Raw genomic sequence first — 17471 nt, 5'->3', positions numbered from 1 at the left:
CCATATCATTTCAAGGTTTCCTTCATAGATTGTGTTATTTCATCAATGCACCTTTTAATGATTAAATATAATTCAATATATTTGCTAAACTCATTTGTGGTTATATATTTTAAAGAATCATCCCATATGTCAATTACCTATATTAAATACTGTCACCAAAGAAAACCTATAAAATCTGGAGATTACTTATTCTTATATAATTTGCTATTATTCAGAACAGTGTAGAACCTACTTGTAAACACTGTAATACATAATTTGTCAATTTACTTACTTTTAAAATATATAAAAAATCAAATCTTAAAGAAGTTATAGCCAAAGTGTAAAGAATTTCACAATAACATTTTTCTCCATCTGAACCAGGCAAAAAAAAAAAAAAAAAAAGAGACACCTTTCTGTGAAGTAAAGAGTGGCAATGATTAATGCACCCCATGTCCCAACATTCACAACTTTCCACAGGGAACAGCAGCCTGTGCTTCTTCGGCCACGACAGGGGCCAGTCCTTGATTATGTCTATGAATTGAGGTCAGCTTTCTGATGGTTTGTCTTCTACACATCTTACTCCTGTAGTGTTGTGCTAATGACTTAGTCCTAATAATCATGGAGAAATAAAGGATAGTTGTCTGGCACATGTGTCTGGGCCATGCCAACTCTTACATTTCTTCACTTTTCTCAAATTTGTAATGCAAACCTCTGTCTTTATTTGTGATAGTCATTTTGTTGTTTTTGTTGCTGGTAATGTTTTATTTATTTATTGTTTAAAATTTTAATTTGTTATATATGACAGCAGAATGCATTACGATCTCTCCTGCACATATAGAACACATTTTATATTTTTTAAGTAAATGACAGCAGAATGCATTATAATTCTTATTACACATATAGAGCACATTTTTCATATCTCTGGTTGTATATAATGTATGTTCATGCCAATTCATGTCTTCATACATGTACTTTATATAATGATGTCCATCACATCCTGCCATCCTTGCTAACACCCTGCTCCCTCCCTTCCACTCCCATCCCTCTGTCCTATGTAGAGTTTGTCTTTTCCTCCCATTCCCCTCTCCCTACCCACTATGAGTCAGTCTCCTTATGTCAGAGGAAACACTCAGCATTTTTTTTTGAATTGACTAACTTCACTTACCATTATCTTCTCCAATGCCTTCCATTTATCTGCAAATGCCATGAATTTATTCTTGTTTACTGCTGAGTTATATTCCATTGTGTACATAAGCTCCATTTTTTATACATTCATCTACTACTGAAGGGCATCTAGGCTGGTTCCAAAGTTTAGCTATTGTGAATTGTGCTGCTATAAACATTGATAAGACTGTGCCCCTGAAGTAGGCTATTTTTAAGACCTGTGGGTATAGACTGAAAAGAGGTATAGCTGGGTCAAATGGGGGTTCCATTCCAAGTTTTCCAAGGAATCTCCACACTACTTTCCATATTGGCTGCACCAATTTGCAATCCCACCACCAATGTATGAGTGTGTCTTTTCCTCCACATGCTCCCCAATACTTATTGTTGTTTGCATGCATAATAGTTGCCATTATTAAAAGAGAGAGCTAAAATCTTAGAGTAGTTTTGATTTGCATTTCTCTAATTGTTGGCAGTAATGAACATTTTTTCATAAATGTGTTCATTAATTGTATATCATTTTCTGAGAAGTTTCTTCTCAGGTCCTTGGCTTATTTATTAATTAGATTATTTGCTTTTTCGTGTTTAGCTTTTTGAGTTCTTTATATATCCTAGAGATTAGTGCTCTATCTGATGTATGAGGGGTAAAAATTTGCTCCCAAGATGTAGGCTCTCTATTCACCTCAAAGATTGTTTCTTTTGCTGAGAAGAAACTCTTTAGTTTGAATCCATCCCATTTATTGTTTCTTGGTTTTAATTCTTGCACTATAGGAGTCTTATTGAGGAATTTGGGGCCTAATCCCACATGATGAAGATTAGGGCCTACTTTTTCTTCTTTAAGGCGCAGGGTCTGTGGTTTAATTCCTAGGTCCTTGATCCACTTTGATTTGAAGTTTTGAACTTTTTAATGTTTTGTGCATGGTGAGAGAGAGAGATTTAATTTCTTTTTATTGTGTATAAATTTTTAGTTTTCCCATCACCATATTTTGAAGAGGCTATCTTTTCTCTAATGCATGTTTTTGGCACCTTTGTCTAATATAATTATAATTTTGTGGGTTAGTCTCTGTGTCCTCTATTCTGTACCATTGGTCTACTAATCTGTTTTGGTGCCAATACTATCCTGTTTTTGTTACTATTGCTCTGTAGTATAGTTTTAGGCTGTATTTTGTCAAAGGTCTGGTATAGCAATGCCACCTGCTTCACTCTTCCTCCTAAGCATTGCTCTAGCTTTTCTGGGTCTCTTATTTGTACAAATGAATTTCATGATTGCTTTTTCTATTTTAATGAGGAATACCATTGGGATTTTGATTGGAATTGCATTAAATCTGTATAGTGCTTTTGTTAGTATGGTCATTTTGATAATATTAATTCTGCCTATCTAAGAACAAGGTAGATTTTTCCATCTTATAAGGTCTTCTTTCATTTTTTTTTCTTTAGCGTTTTATAATTTTCATTGTATAGATATTTCACCTTGTTCTTTAAATTGATTGCCATGTATTTTTGTTTCTTGAGGCTATTGTAAATGGGGTAGTTTTCCTCACTTCCCTCTCAGAGTATTTGTCACTGATATACAGAAATGCCTTTAATTTATCAGTGTTGATTTTATATCCTGGTACTTTGCTGAATTCATTTACTAGTTCTAGAAGTTTTCTGGTGGAACTTTTTGGATCTTCTAGGTATAAAATCATATTTTCATCAATTAGTGCCCATTTGAGTTTTTGTTTTCCCATGTAACTCTTTAATTGTTTTCATCTGTCTAATTGCTCTGGCCAATATTTCAAGAACTATATTAAATAGAAGTGGTGAAAGAGGGCATCACTGTCTTGTTTCAGTTTTTAGAGGCAATGCCTTCAATTTTCTCCATTTAGAATGATGTTGGCCTGGGGCTTAGCAGAGATAGCCTTTATGATGTTGGGATATATTCCTGTTATCCCTAGTTTCCCTGGTATTTTGAACATGAAGGGGTGCTGTATTTTGTCAAATGCTTTTTCTTTTTTTTTTCTTGTTTTATTTTTTTTTATTGGTCGTTCATAACGTTACATAGTTCTTAATACATCATATTACACGGTTGATTCACGTGGATTATGAACTCCCGCTTTTACCCCATATACAAATTGCTGTATCACATCAGTTTCCCTTCCATTGATTGACATATTGCCTTTCTGGTGTCTGATGTATTCTGCTGTCTGTCCTATTCTCTACTATCCCCCCTCCCCTCCCCTCCCCTCCCCTCCCCTTTTCTCTCTCTACCCCTTCTACTGTAAATCATTTCTTCCATTTGTATTATCTTGTCTTGCCCCTCCTTTCCTCTTATATGACATTTTGTATAACCCTGAGGATTGCCTTCCATTTCCATGCAATTTCCCTTCTCACTCCCTTTCCCTCCCACCTCTCATCCCTGTTTAATGTAAATCTTCTTCTCAAGCTCTTCGTCCCTACCCTGTCCTTGTTTACTCCCCTTATATCAAAGGAGTCATTTGGTATTTGTTTTTTAAAGATTGACTAGCTTCACTTAGCATAATCTGCTCTAATGCCATCCATTTCCCTCCAAATTCTATGATTTTGTCATTTTTAAATGCAGAGTAATACTCCATAGTATATAAATGCCACATTTTTTTTATCCATTCATCTATTGAAGGACATCTAGGCTGGTTCCACAGTCTTGCTATCGTGAATTGAGCTGCTATGAACATCGATGTAGCAGTGTCCCTGTAGCATGCTCTTGTTAGGTCTTTAGGGAATAGACCGAGAAGGGGAATAGCTGGGTCGAATGGTGGTTCCATTCCCAGCTTTCCAAGAAATCTCCATACTGCTTTCCAAATTGGCTGCACCAATTTGCAGTCCCACCAGCAATGAACAAGAGTGCCCCTTTCCCCGCATCCTCTCCAGCACTTATTGTTGTTTGACTTCCTAATGGCTGCCAGTCTTACTGGAGTGAGATGGTATCTTAGGGTAGTTTTGATTTGCATTTCTCTGACTGCTAGCGATGGTGAGCATTTTTTCATGTACTTGTTGATTGATTGTATGTACTCCTCTGAGAAGTGTCTGTTCAGGTCCTTGGCCCATTTATTGATTGGGTTATTTGTTATCTTATTGTCTAATTTTTTGAGTTCTTTGTATATTCTGGTTATTAGGGCTCTATCTGAAGTGTGTGGAGTAAAGATTTGTTCCCAGGATGTAGGCTCCCTGTTTATCTCTCTTATTGTTTCTTTTTCTGAGAAAAAACTTTTTAGTTTGAGTAAGTCCCATTTGTTGATTCTATTTGTTAACTCTAGCGCTATGGGTGTCCTATTGAGGAATTTGGAGCCCGATCCCACAGCATGTAGATCATAACCAACTTTTTCTTCTATCAGATGCCATGTCTCTGATTTAATATCAAGCTCCTTGATCCATTTTGAGTTAACTTTTGTGCACGGCGAGAGATAGGGATTCAGATTCATTTTGGTGCAAATGGATTTCCAGTTTTCCCAGCACCATTTGTTGAAGATGCTATCCTTCCTCCATTGCATGCTTTTAGCCCCTTTATCAAAAATAAGATAGTTGTAGTTTTGTGGATTGGTTACTGTGTCCTCTATTCTGTACCATTGGTCCACCCGCCTGTTTTGGTACCAGTACCATGCTGTTTTTGTTACTATTGCTCTGTAGTACAGTTTGAAGTCTGGTATCGCTATACCACCTGATTCACACTTCCTGCTTAGTATTGTTTTTGCTATTCTGGGTCTTTTATTATTCCATATGAATTTCATGATTCTTTTATCGATTTCTACAAGATATGCTGTTGGGATTTTGATTGGCATTGCATTGAACTTATATAGGACTTTTGGTAATATCGCCATTTTGATGATGTTAGTTCTGCCTATCCATGAGCAGGGTATATTTTTCCATCTTCTAAGGTCTTCTTCTATGTCTTTCTTTAGGGTTCTGTAATTTTCATTGTATAAATCTTTCACCTCTTTTGTTAGGTTGATTCCCAAGTATTTTATTTTTTTGGGGGATATTGTGAATGGAGTAGTTGTCCTCATTTCCATTTCAGAGGATTTGTCGCTGATATACAGGAATGCCTTTGATTTATGCGTGTTGATCTTATATCCTGCCACTTTGCTGAATTCATTTATTAGCTCTAATAGCTTCTTTGTGGACCCTTTTTGGTCTGCTAGGTATAGAATCATATCATCTGCAAATAGTGATAATTTAAGTTCTTCTTTTCCTATTTTTATGCCTTTAATTTCTTTCGTCTGCCTAATTGCTCTGGCCAGTGTTTCCAGGACTATGTTGAACAGAAGTGGTGAGAGAGGGCATCCCTGTCTTGTACCAGATCTTAGAGGGAATGCCTTCAATTTTTCTCCATTCAGAATGATGCTGGCCTGTGGCTTATCATAGATTGCTTTTACAATGTTGAGGTATGATCCAGTTATCCCTAATTTTTCTAGAGTTTTGCACATAAAGGGATGCTGTACTTTGTCGAAAGCTTTTTCTGCATCTATCGAGATGATCATATGGTTCTTATTTTTAAGTCTATTGATGTGGTGAATAACATTTATTGATTTCCGTATATTGAACCAACCTTGCATACCAGGGATGAATCCTACTTGATCATGGTGTATAATTTTTTTGATATGTATTTGAATCTGATTTGCCAGAATTTTATTGAGGATTTTTGCATCAAGGTTCATTAGAGATATTGGTCTGTAGTTTTCTTTCTTTGACGTGTCTTTGTCTGGTTTCGGAATCAGGGTGATGTTGGCCTCTTAGAACGAATTTGGAAGTTCTCCCTCTTTTTCTATTTCCTGAAATAGCTTGAAAAGTATTGGTGTTAGTTCCTCTTTAAAGGTTTTGTAAAACTCTGCTGTATACCCATCCGGTCCTGGGCTTTTCTTAGTTGGTAGTCTTTTGATGGTTTCTTCTATTTCCTCTATTGTTATTGGTCTGTTTAGGTTGTCTATATCCTCCTGGCTCAATCTGGGCAGATCATAAGACTCAAGGAATTTATCTATGCCTTCACTATCTTCTATTTTATTGGAGTATAAGGATTCAAAGTAATTTCTGATTATCTTCTGTATTTCTGAAGTGTCTGTTGTGATATTGCCTTTTTCATCCCGTATGCTAGTAATTTGGGTTCTCTCTCTTCTTCTCTTCGTTAGCATGGCTAAGGGTCTGTCAATTTTATTTATTTTTTCAAAGAACCAGCTTTTAGTTTTGTCAATTTTTTCAATTGTTTCTTTTGTTTCAATTTCATTAATTTCAGCTCTTATTTTAATTATTTCTTGCCTTCTACTTCTTTTGCTGTTGTTTTGCTCTTCTTTTTCTAGGATTTTGAGATGAAGTATGAGATCATTTATTTGTTGGCTTTTTCTTTTTTTGAGGAATGAACTCCAAGCAATGAATTTTCCTCTTAGAACTGCTTTCAATGTGTCCCATAGATTCCGATATGTTGTGTCTGTGTTTTCATTTAACTCTAGGAATTTTTTAATTTCCTCCTTGATGTCTTCTAAAACCCATTGATCACTCAGCAACCTATTGTTCATTCTCCAGGTGATGTTTGATTTTTCCTTTCTTCTTTTATCATTGATTTTCAGTTTCATTCCATTATGATCAGACAAGATGCATGGTATTATCTCTACCTCTTTGTATTGTCTAAGAGTTGCCCTGTGACATAGTATATGGTCTATTTTTGAGAAGGTTCCATGTGCTGCTGAGAAAAAAGTGTAGCTACTTGATGTTGGGTGGTATAGTCTATATATGTCAATTAAGTCTAGGTTGTTAATTGTGTCATTGAGTTCTATAGTTTCCTTATTTAACTTTTGTTTGGAAGATCTGTCCAGTGGTGAGAGAGGTGTGTTGAAGTCTCCCATGATTACTGTATGGTGGTCTATTAGACTCTTGAACTTGAGAAGAGTTTGCTTGATGAACACGGCTGCACCATTATTTGGGGCATATATATTTATGATTGTTATGTCTTGTTGGTGTATGGTTCCCTTGAGCAGTATGAAGTGTCCTTCTTTATCCCTTTTGATTAGCTTTGGCTTGAAATCTATTTTATTAGATATGAGTATGGATACTCCTGCTTGTTTCCGCAGTCCATATGAGTGATATGATTTTTCCCAACCTTTCACCTTCAGTCTATGTACATCTTTTCCTATCAAATGCGTCTCCTGTAGACAGCATATTGTTGGGTCTTGTTTTGTGATCCATTCTACTAGCCTGTGTCTCTTAATTGGTGAGTTTAAGCCATTAACATTTAGGGTTATTATTGAGATATGGTTTGTTCTTCTAGCCATATTTTTTTACTAATGTTACTAAACCTGATTTGTTATCCTCTTTGACTACTTTCCCCCCTTTACTGTCCTACCTCCCATTGTTGATTATCAATGTTATTTTCCATTTCCTCTTCCTGTAATGTTTTGCCAAGGATTTTTTGAAGAGATGGTTTTCTAGCTGCGAATTCTTTTAACTTTTGTTTATCGTGGAAGGTTTTAATTTCATCTTCTAACCTGAAGCTTAATTTCGCCGGATACAAGATTCTTGGTTGGAATCCATTTTCTTTAAGCGTTTGAAATATGTTATTCCAGGATCTTCTAGCTTTTAGAGTCTGTGTTGAGAGATCAGCTGTTATTCTGATTGGTTTACCCCTAAATGTAATCTGCTTCCTTTCCCTTGTAGCTTTTAAAATTCTCTCCTTATTCTGTATGTTGGACATCTTCATTATAATGTGTCTAGGTGTGGATCTCTTATGATTTTGCACATTCGGCGTCCTGTAGGCTTCTAGGATTTGGGATTTTGTCTCATTCTTCAAGTCTGGGAAGTTTTCTTGTATTATTTCACTGAATAGATTGCTTAATCCTTTGGTTTGGAGCTCTGTGCCTTCCTGTATCCCAATGACTCTTAAGTTTGGTCTTTTGATATTATCCCATAGCTCTTGAATGTTCTGCTCATGGTTTCTTAGTAGACTTGCTGAGCTATCTATGTTCTTTTCAAGTTGAAATACTCTGTCTTCATTGTCTGATGTTCTATCTTCTAAGTGATCCACTCTGCTGGTAGTATTCTCAATTGAGTTTTTAAGTTGGTTTATTGATTCCTGCATTTCTAGTATTTCTATTTGTTTTTTTATTACCTCTATCTCCCTGTGAAATTGATCTTTTACTTCCTGGATTTGTTTGTCAATGTGATCTTTCATTGTCTGATTTTGCTGTCTCATGTCTTCCTTGAGACTCCAGATCATCTGAAGCATGTATCCTGAGCTCTCTATCTGACATTCCATCTGTTGCAGCTATTACCTCTTCTAAAGTTGAGTTGACCTGCATTGCCTGTGGTCCTTTCTTTCCTTGTCGTTTCATACTGCTGGCGTTTCTTTCTGCTTGGTGAAATTGTTGTGTCTTTGATATTTTCCCCCTCTATTTATTTATATTCCTCTTGTATAGTTGAAAAATCACCCTTGCAGGGCAGGTAGTGGCTGTGATCCTCCTCCAATTAGTGTGATCCGTCTACCATGCTGGCAGGCCCTAGGTCTGCTTTGCTGGTCGGTCAAAGGTCCACCTACCCAGCAGGCGCCAGGGGCACCTGTATCACTCCATAGGTTGCTGGGCCTAACCTCCCGATGGGTTGCAGGTTCGCCTAGCTTGCAGGTACTGGGGGAGGGGCCGGTTCCGCCCCTCAGCAGGCTTTGGGCCCGCTCTGCTGGTGTTCACAGTCCCGCCTACCTGCAGACACTGGGGGAGGGGACGGGCCTAGCCCTCAGCCGTCCGCCGGACCTGTCCTAGTGGGTCCGGTCCACGTTCCCCACCGGTGCGTGTAGCTGCAGTCACTTGGCTGGTTGCTGGGCCTGACCAGCCCGCCCGTGGCTTGCAGGTTGGCCTAGCTTGCAGGCACTGGGGGAGGGGCCGGTTCCGCCCCTCAGCAGGCTTTGGGCCTGCTCTGCTGGTGTTCACAGTCCCGCCTACCTGCAGACACTGGGGGAGGGGACGGGCCTAGCCCTCAGCCGTCCGCCGGACCTGTCCTAGTGGGTCCGGTCCACGTTCCCCGCTGGCGTGTGTAGCTGCAGTCACTTGGCTGGTTGCTGGGCCTGGCCCGCCCGCCCGTGGCTTGCAGGTTGGCCTAGCTTGCAGGCACTGGGGGAGGGGCCGGTTCCGCCCCTCAGCAGGCTTTGGGCCTGCTCTGCTGGTGTTCACAATTCCGCCTACCTGCAGACACTGGGGGAGGGGACGGGCCTAGCCCTCAGCCGTCCGCCGGACCTGTCCTAGTGGGTCCGGTCCGCGTTCCCCGCCGTTGCGTGCAGCTGCAGTCACTTGGCTGGTTGCTGGGCCTGACCCGCCCCTCCGTGTCAAATGCTTTTTCTACATCTAATGACATGATCATATGATTCTTATCTTTAAGTCTATTGATGTGATGAATTACATTTATTGAGTTTCACATGTTGAACCAACATTGTATCCCTGGGATCAATTCCCACTTGATCTTGGTGTACAATATTTTTGACACGTTTTTGTATTTTATCTGCCAGAATTTTATTGAAAATATTTGCATCCATGTTCATTAGAGATATTGTTCTAAAGTTTTTTTTTTGTTTGATGTATCTTTGCCTGGTTTTGTAATCAGGATGATATTGGCACCATAGAATCAGTATGGGAGTGCTTTCTCTTTTTTTCTATTTAGTGAAATAAATTGAAGAGTATCAGTGTTACTTCTTCCTTAAAGGTCTTGTAGAATTTGGCTATGTATCCATCCAGTCCTGGGCTTTTCTTGGTTGATAGACTTCTGGTGGTGTATTTCTTTCTTTTTTTTTTTTTTTTAAGCTTTCAATGTTTTATTTTGTTGATTCTGTATAGCTCAAGGGAACAAAGTTAGAGGTAAAATTAAATGCCAGTTAAATTCGGCTACTACCAACAACTAAAAATTTGCAGTATAAAGAATGCAAGCTGCTGATAAATCATATAATAATCTTGGGTAATTGGTTAACGCCTTAACGGATCAAGAAGGGTGGGTCATCTATGTAATTCTTCAACGGCAAAGCGGCGAGAAGCACGACCGGTGGGACGTGCTGGTTGAGGACTGGTTGAGGGACAGGGTAGAAAATGCCACCGGCAGGCCGCGACAACAACAGCTGGGTCCGCGGAGCAGTAGGGGTTTGGAGTCCTGGTCCTCCTCCTTCACGTAAAAGAACGTTAATTAGCTAGCTTCAGATGAAGGAGACTGCGAAAAGCCTTGCTACCTATTTTAGTAAATCCGGAACACAGATGACATGAAGGGTGGTGGGTTTTTGCTTTTAAGCAAGATCAAATGTTGATTATGCTACCTTTGGGGAAGGGGTGACGAAAGGTGAAACTCGAGTTCTACGCTAAGAAGACCCCAGGATTTAAGAGCAAATACTCCCTGCAACGAAACACCTGGTTATGCGAGTCTCAAAAACAGCATTCCAAGTCTGGCTACCAAAGCCGATGGACTTCCCACCCCAGCACACCCAACAACGCTGGAGCTGTCACCGCCCCCACCCGCGGCACCGCGATGCCAAACGCTGAGCCACTGAGGGTCTGTCCAACTGCGACGCCCCGGATGGTCTGCGCGGACTAACTGGTCTTTTTCGGCCTCCCAGGTCCGATAGTTTCCGTTGACACGTTTGGGCTTGGCTGTTGGGAACAAGGCGCCTGTGGACTCCAGCAAACAACTCCTCTGCGGGTCCGCGCTGTTCGAAATCCCCCCCCCCCCAAGGCCTGGAGGAGGACCGCTCCCTGGAGGTCGCACTCTGGACTGGTCTTTCGCCCCACCCAGAGGGATCCCAACAGAACACAGAGCCTCCTAAAATCCACACCAGTCCTGCGAGGCGCACAGCTCTAGGGACAGGGAGAGAGAACTCGCTGGGTGATGGGTGACACGCTCACTTTCTGCCTTAAACGGGTGGAATCCACCTAGAACCTAAACCGCCTAGATGTTCCTTGTAACATCTGCTGGGGGTGCTTTAATTTCCTGGGGGAGTAGGGCTGGGGAAGAAGGCGCTGGACAGTCCCTACCTCTGGGCCAATAAATTCGAAATGCCCTTCTTACTCGGGCCCCCTTTCTCCCTGGACTCAGAGGCACAGGGGTGAGGGGAAGCTGGACGGCAGGAGGCCGGGCAGAAGTCCCATCTCGCCCAGGGCCCCGGCAGGGCCTCACTTGGAGAACTGAGCCTGTACCGCTGCCAAGCCCAGGCCGGCGGGGACAAGGTGCTGGAACTTGCAAACCGCGCAGGTGCAGAGGCCGGGGCCACCCGCGCCACCGCCCGGAAGTGCGAACTGTCCGCACGGCGGCTCGTCTAGGGCCAGCGACAGGTACTTGGCGGGCCGCAGAGCGTCGGGGGGGCCCACGGCGCCGGGTGCCAGCAGCACTGAGCCCGGCGCGGCAGCTAGCAGGGGCAAGCCAGCCAGCAGCAGGCGCGGCACAGCGGGCCGGCGCCCTCGCCCAGCGCTCGGCGAAGCTCCTGCAGCGAGCTGCCCAGCAGCAGGATGTAGTTGCGGGCGAGCAGCAGCGTAGCGATCTTGGACAGCTTGCGGCCGGCGTGCCCTGGCAGTGCGCCGCAGAATAGGGCAGGATGACCTCGCGCAGAGCGTCCATGGCCAGGTTCAGGTCCTGCATTCGCTTCCGCTCGTGGCTGTTGATCTTGCGCCACAGCTGCTGCTGCTGCTCCTCTTTGGCGTCAGCCCGGGCACCGCCGCCAGCGTGCGCGCCAGACCCCGGCCCGTTGCCTAGCTGCTCGGCTGGCCCCTCTGGCTTCTCGCGCGCAGCCTTGGGGAGGAGGGGTGCCGTCGTGGAAGAGGAGGAAGTGGAGGAGGAAGAGGAAGAGGAAGGCGGCTGCCGATAGCCCACCAACTCGTACAGAGAGGCCCCGAGCTGCACGTCCCCAGGCCGCTGGGGCCGAAGCATGGTCGCGGGGGCCGCGTTCACGCGCGCCTGGGAGACCGCATAGTACATCTGGGGGGGCGATGCGGGCGGCCTAGGGCGCCCTTCAGGAACGCCCCGCCGTGGGCCCGTCCATAGGCCGCCCCTCCCCGCGGACCTGCGCGCGGGTGGCCGACGGCCCTGGTGGTGTATTTCATTTCATCACTTGATATTGGTCTGCTCAAATTGTGTATATCATCCTGGTTCATTCTAGGCAGATTGTATGACTTAAGGAATTTGTCAATGCCTTCAATAGCTTCTACTTTATTGGAGTATATGTTTTCAAAATAATTTCTAATTATCCTTTGTATTTCTGTAGTATCAGTTGTGATATTACCTTTTTCATCACATATGCTGGTAATTTGAGTTTTCTCTCTCCTTCTCCTCATTAGCATAACTAAGGGTCTGTCAATTTTATTTATTTTTTCAAAGCACCAACTTCTTGTTTTGTCAGTTTTTTTAGTTTTTTCTTTTGCTTTGATTTCATTGATTTCAGCTCTAATTTTGGTTATTTCTTCTCTTCTACTGCTTTTGGTGTTGATTTGTTCTTCTTTTTCTAGGGCTTTGAGATGTAGTGTGAGGTCATTCATTTGTTGACTTTTTCTTCTTTTAAGGAATTAACTCCTTGCAATAAACTTTCCTTTTAGTGTTGCCTTCATAGTTTCCCAGAGATTTGAATATGTTGTGTCTATGTTCTCATTTACCTCCAAAATTTTTAAATTTCCTCCTTGATGTCTTCTGCAACCCATTGTTCATTCAGTAGCATATTGTTCAGTCCCGGTGTTGGAGGAATTTTTATTTTGTCTCATGATTTCCAATTTAATTCCATTATGATCTGATAAAATGCAGGGTAGTATCTCTACTCTTTTGTATTTGCTAAGAGTTGCTTTGTGGCATATTATTTGGTCTATTTTAGAGAAGCATCCTTGTGCTGCTGAGAAGAAGGTTTATCCACTTGATGCAGGTTGAAATATTCTATATATGTCACTTAAGTCAAAGTTATTAATTGTATTATTGAGTTCTATAGTTTTTTATTCATTTTTTGTTTGGAAGATCTATCCAGGTATGAGAGAGGTGTGTTACAGTTGCCCAAGATTATCATATTTCGGTCAATTTGACTCTTGAATTCGAGAAAAATTTGTTTGAGGAACAACATAGCTGCTCCATTGTTTGGGGAATATATATTTATGATTGTTATGGCTTGTTGGTATGGTTCACTTGAGCAATATGTAATTTCCATCGTTTTCCCTTTTGATTAACTTTGGCTTGAAGTCTACTTTATTTGATATGAGGATAGAAACCCCTGCTTGCTTCTGCAGTCCATTTGAGTGGTATGATTTTTCCCAACCTTTAATCTTCAGTCTGTGGATGTCTTTTTGTATCAGATGAGTCTCATAGAGGCAGCATATTATTGGGTTTTTTTAATCCAATTTTCTAGCCTATGTCTTTTTATTGTGAGTTTAAGCCATTGACATTCAGGGTTATTATTGAGACATGTTTTGTATTCCCAGCCATCTTTATCTTTTCTTTTTTAAATTTAACTTGACTTGATTTTCTTCTTCGATTAGTTTTTCCTTTAGAGTACTATCTCCCTCTGCTGATTTCATTGTTTTTTTGTTTGTTTGTTTATTTGTTTCCTCTTCATGGAAAATGTTTCTAAGGATATCTGTAGACCAGTTTTCTAACTATAAATTCTTTTAACCTTTGTTTATCATGGAAAGTTTTTATTTCTTCATCAAATCTAAAGCTTAAAATTGCTGGATACAAGATTCTCGTTGACATCCGTTTTCTTTCAGAGCTATATATATGTTGTTCCAGGATTTTCTAGCTTTTAGGATCTGTGTTAAAAAATCTGCAGTTATCCTAAATGGTTTTCCCCTATATGTAATCTGATTCTTTTTTCTAATGGCTTTTAAAATTCTCTCCTTAATCTGTGTGTTGGGCATTTTTATTATAATGTGACTTGGTGTGGATCTTTTGTGATTTTGTACATTTGGCATTCTGTAGGCTTCTTGAATTTGGATTTCCAATTCATTCTTCATGTTTGGAAAGCTTTCTAACATTATTTCATTAAATAGATCATTTATTCCTTTGGTTTGGAACTCTATGCATCTTCAATCCCAATAACTATTAAATTTGGTCTTTTTATGCTATCTCATATTTCTTGAATGTTCTGCTTATGGTTTCTTATCTTTATCACTGTATGTTTTTTTCAAGATTATATATTTTGTCCTACTTCATAGGCTGAGTAGGATCCCTTGAACTTAACCCACAGTGTGCAAGAGCAGCACCCTACCTGTGTCTGGCCATGCAACATCTATCCCAGGAGACACACACATTTCCAGAGGAGCCCAGGCAGGCTTAGCAGGAAGGTCATTTTACAAAGGGTGAGTGTGTTTAACCTGTCAAGGTGCTGAGGAGGACCCAGGATGACAGAGGCCTGAGGAGATTATGATGGACGTGACCTGGGATTGAGGTGGTCTGAGCTGTTACAGAAGTGTTGAACTATGAGTGAAATCTTCCTTTCAGTGTATTCAGTCAGTATTTTTGTATGATTATGAAATTGTGAAGAAACAATATAGACCTGGATTGTGGCTCAGTGGCAGAGTGCTTGCCTCACACATTTGAGGCATTGGGTTCAATCCTCAGCAACACATAAAAAGAAATAAACAAAATAAATATATTGAAATAAATACACAAATTGAGTAAATACATTGAATAAACAAATAAAGAAATTGAATAAAAAAATAAAGCTATTTAAAATAAAAAGGAAGAAAGAAATATAATATAAGGTGTCAAGACTAAGGCAAATTAATTTTTAGACAAAGGAATCTTTAACTTCATGGTGCTGAACATGAAATAAAAACACAACAGGGTAAAAGTAGAAGTTTAGGAGAATGTCAGCAGGAGTCTTTGAAGACCTTACTCTGATCTGTTGGAGAAGAAAAGAGAGCCCCAGTGGGAAGAGGAACAGGTGCCTGTCTGATGGTGTGACCATGAGTCAGCACCACTCATGTCCTGGGGAGCAGCAGAGAGAGTAGAGGACTGCAGAAAAGCCAGGTGCAGTCAGGTCACTTCAGTTTACTGTAACACCAGATCTGTGAGCTTCGAATAGAAAAGTGTGGTGGAGAACTTTCCTCATGAGAATTTTATTTTTGTTCATGAGAATAAATACTCCAAAATTATGAATCATTTTCTACCTAAAAAATTTATAAAACAAACATGATTTGAATTATTAAATGTGGAAAAAATGAGAAAATAACTTGGACAATTATATTAATGAAATAAAATGAAGGTGACGAAAATGGAGAACAAAAGGAATGCATGGTGACATCCATGTTCATGGGGAAGAGGAGGTGGGCAATCCTGGAGTGCTCTGCATGGAGTCTCAGGAGGTCATGGAGGCCTGATGGAGAGCTGAAGACAAGCTCTGCAGATCAGGCCCAGACCCTGGGCTGCAGACCTCCACACCTGAACTGGGAGGTGCACTCTGCTCAGAAATGAGTAAACACATCAGAAAACCAAGAGTACCTTCCTCTTCAGGGAAAGCTACTGAAAAGTACAAGAAAACATGTTGGACATGAATGTGTAAACTAACTGTTTTATTTTTCAAATATGTTTCAGTTGTCTATGAACATTTATATTTTATTTATTATTTTATTTATATGCAGTGCTAAGATTTGATCCCAGTGGCTCACATGTTCTATTCAAGTGCTCTACCACTGAACTACAGACCCAGGCCCAAGTACTGGTGTTAATCATAATTTTGCTTCCTCTTTCTTCTCTCTTTATCTTCACAGACAACCAGAATTTCCACTAAATGTCGAATGCCACCATGTTTACTGAATTTCTCCCACTGGGCTCTCCCGATAGCTGTAATCTGAGTTTTCTTTATTTCACATTATTCCCACAGACCTACCTGGGTACCTTGTTCGGGAAACTATTTCCATCACTGTCCCCAATGCCTGTGTCAAATATCTCACTGGCAACAGGGCCATTTCAGTGCCTGGCTGTGCAACACAATCTTCTTGGTCATTTTTTTGTGCATGTGTTGAACTTCTGTTTCTCACCATCATGGCCTGGGACCGCTATGTGGCCATCTGCCAGCCCCTCCAGTACCCCCTCATCATGAACCCTCAGATTTGTGTTCTCATGGACCCTGGCTTCCCTGCTCAGTGGTCTGGTGTATGCAGATGTGTACACTGGGAACATATTCTGGCTATCCTTCTGCCATCAAATGTGGTCCCTCAGTTCTTCTGTGATGTCCCCTCTATGCTGCGGCTCTCCTGCTCTAACACCACCAGCAACATGGTCCTTCTTTTTGTCTCTGCTATGGTAGTTGGTGGTGGTTGCTTTACTTTTATTGCCATGTCATATATTCTCATATTTTCTACTGTACGACAATTTCCCACCAGAGAGTCAGGGAGGCATGCTCCACCTGCACCTCTCACATCTTCATGTTTTCAGTTTTCCTCAGTCCCATCATATTTGTCAAAAGATAGCCTTCAGTGACCTCTGACACAGTCCAGGACACAGTTCTCTGCCTTTGACACCAGTGTTTCTCTCTTCTTAAAGCATCTTACATAAAGTCTCAGGTAAAAACAGGTAAAGGAAACTGTGAGAGAGTGACTGAAAGACAGTTGTTCTCAGGGAAATGATAAAGATACTTTCCAGCATTATCCTCATTTCATTGAGTGGAGTTAAATGAGCTCAAATGCTCTTTTACCTTGCCTACCCTATTATCACCTCACTAAAATCTCAGTTATTTTATAGCATAATTTTTGATTTACCTTATTATTGCCACAGATCCTTCATAAAAGTTTAATTTTATCAATCCTTTTTAGTATATGAAATTGATCCAATATATTTTCTGAAAAAATTTCTGGTGATATGTATTAAAGTTTCATCAATTACTGTCTCAGAGGAAATATTTACAAATAAAACATGAAGATGATGTACAGTCACATAATCTGCTGCCAAACTGTGATACAAAATTGTGTCAATTTAATTACTATGAAAATATATATAAATCAAATCCTTAAAACTTTGTAATAAAAAATGTAGAGAGAATCACAATGATACTTTTTCCCAATTAACTTATATATAAAAAAGGAAGATACTCCTTGCCCATTAAGAAAAGACAGAGCAAAGTTTACATCCATCATGAACCAATATTAAAATCCATCCACTGGGGAAGAGCACCTTGGGCTCCCCCGGCTGTTATGGCTGCAAATCTTTTATTGTGTCTAGGATGGTCTAGTATGGGGGACACAAACTTGGGGCTGAGTTGCAGGTAAGTTTTCTAAGGGTTTTCCTCCCATACATCTTACTTCTATAATAACTATTGTAATGAGTCATAACTGATCATTATGAAAAAGTGGCCAGGAATTGTCTAGCCTCACTGTCTGACCCATGTAAACTTGAAA

The 17471-nt window shown here is 40.7% G+C and overlaps 1 pseudogene; it reads right to left on the bottom strand.

The window, feature by feature from the left end:
* Positions 1-11279: 11279 nt before the first annotated feature.
* LOC144254749 (oligodendrocyte transcription factor 1-like) lies at positions 11280-12078 on the bottom strand (annotated as a pseudogene).
* Between the last annotated feature and the right edge of the window lie 5393 nt (positions 12079-17471).

Source organism: Urocitellus parryii, chromosome 1 (genome assembly GCF_045843805.1).
Source record: "Urocitellus parryii isolate mUroPar1 chromosome 1, mUroPar1.hap1, whole genome shotgun sequence".
Lineage (NCBI taxonomy): Eukaryota > Metazoa > Chordata > Mammalia > Rodentia > Sciuridae > Urocitellus > Urocitellus parryii.
This window is presented reverse-complemented; position numbering and strand designations above follow the sequence as displayed.